Raw genomic sequence first — 2,067 nt, 5'->3', positions numbered from 1 at the left:
GAGTGAGCAGTCAGAGAGTGGGATGGGGGGAAGCGGGGAATGATCGTCCGGAGAATGGGATGGCACTGTTTAAAGGGGATTTGAGGAAAAAATGTTTCTCCTCGAGGGTGGTTGGAATCTGGAACACATTGCCTGAAGGAGTGGTAGAGGCAGGAACCCTCACAACATTTAAGAAGTATTTAGATGAGAACTCAAAACGCCACAGAATACAAGGCTATGGCCACGTGCTGGAAAATGGGATTAGAATAGATAGGTACTTGATGGCCAGCACGGACACGATGGCCGAAGGGCCTGTTTCTGTGCTGTATAACTCTATGACTCTATGAAACCTCACTGAATTACAGAGGGTGTGCAGCACTGTCAGAGGTGCTGTCCTTCTGATGAGACTTCAAACAGCGCAACGTTCTCCGAGTATCAACCAAAACATGTCCATTGTGTAGATATGTGCCATATTTGCCGATGAAATGACAGTCACTGCTCCGAAAGTAATTCACTTTAGGTGAATTAAGATGACTTGGTACTATATAATGCACAAGAAGGAGCGGGGGACTGTTGGGGGTGGGACGGAGGCGGCGATGGCAGCCTTTGAGGGGATTTTTGGGTCGAAGTTGTTTTCTGTGATAAATTGAGGAGCTCCATCTTTAAGCCTGGCAGCTGCCTGAATGTCACAGACAGTGACGTTTCAGTGGAAGAGGCTGCATTTGCGCATGTGCTAGTACAGCGTCACCTGGTGGTTGCGTTGTCAGCAAATGCAGCGTTTTAACTTTGGCTCCACGATGACATTTTTTTCCTCAATTAAAATAGGTTGAGTGCCTTAATAACTTCTTCACATGTTGCCTTCTGTTCTTCATGAGGATGTTGCCTGCACACTCCCTTCATTGCAGACAATAGCGTACTGACCTGTTCCATGTCTGGCTTCTGCACGAGACCCGATGCAGTACGATACCTTGCAAACCTCTGGAACCATCTCGGCCAGTCCTCGGCTTGGTTCAGTCCAGTGACCTTTTCAAAGGTACAGGCAAAGATTTCTCCATCTTCGCTTTGGTTTACTGTGGCCCCCATATAATATTCTGATATCTGTCATGAATCTGACGGTTAAAATAACCTGAGTTTACTCTGCACATCTTGCATTGAAGGTTTCATCTACAACTCTCCATGAGGTGCCGTACAGATTATATTACATCACTTCCTGTGATGATGCACATAGTCTATTTATATAATCTGCCCAGTAACAACCCAATGTCCACTCATATTATTGTACAGATGTGAGAAAAGCTGAGGATGGGAATGGAACGTCTGAATGAAGATTTCATGATGCTGATGATGGAAATGAGGCTGATCTGTTCCCCATTCCACAATCCCTCTTCATTTCTGTGCATGTTTCTCGATGCTGTTTCAACCAAATTGAAAAAGAATCACAAATCCTCCTCTGGAGCCTCAGGTGTCCATTCAGGAAAGGCATGGTGGCCAAGTGGTAAGGCGTCAGTCTCGTAAATTGAAGATCACGGGTTCAATCCCCGTCCATGCCTTATGATTAGTTTATCACTTTAAATGTGATGTTTCTGGAAAAGATGTCCGTTGCATTTGTGTCGGCCATCTGGAAATCAGTGTCATGTTGCACTTTATCCTGGACACTGGGAAGAACATGACGAGAAGCCACATGGTTCCGCGAGCCTTCTCTGCCATTGATGGAGTGAAAATAACTGAGGTCCAAGCACAGAACCTTATTACTGTGCATTTGCTTTATATTTAACAGAGCTATTCTATTAATCCCACATCCCGCACTCCTGTCCTTTCCCCCATTGCCCTGTTATATTTTCCATGTCAGATATATATCCAATTCCATTTAGAGTTAACATTGAATCTGCTTCCACTGACCTTTCAGGATTGCATTCCAGACCAGAACAACACACTGCTGAAAAAACAATCTCCTCATCACAACTCGAATTCTTTTGTCAATTACTTTAAATGTGTTTCCTCTGGTTACTGACCCTTCTGTCACTGGCAACACTTTCTCCTTCTTTACTCTATCAAAACTCTTCAGGATTTGCATTTCCTGCTGCCTTT

At 44.5% G+C, this 2,067-nt stretch overlaps 1 non-coding gene across 1 annotated transcript; it reads left to right on the top strand.

Moving 5' to 3' along the window:
* The first annotated feature begins 1,457 nt into the window (after nt 1-1,457).
* Nucleotides 1,458-1,529, top strand: trnat-cgu (transfer RNA threonine (anticodon CGU)). Its single transcript has one exon. It is a non-coding gene; the product is annotated as a tRNA-Thr (tRNA).
* The last annotated feature ends 538 nt before the right edge of the window (nt 1,530-2,067 follow it).

This window comes from Heterodontus francisci, unplaced genomic scaffold (assembly GCF_036365525.1).
Source record: "Heterodontus francisci isolate sHetFra1 unplaced genomic scaffold, sHetFra1.hap1 HAP1_SCAFFOLD_59, whole genome shotgun sequence".
In the NCBI taxonomy this organism is placed as follows: Eukaryota; Metazoa; Chordata; class Chondrichthyes; order Heterodontiformes; family Heterodontidae; genus Heterodontus; species Heterodontus francisci.
This window is presented reverse-complemented; position numbering and strand designations above follow the sequence as displayed.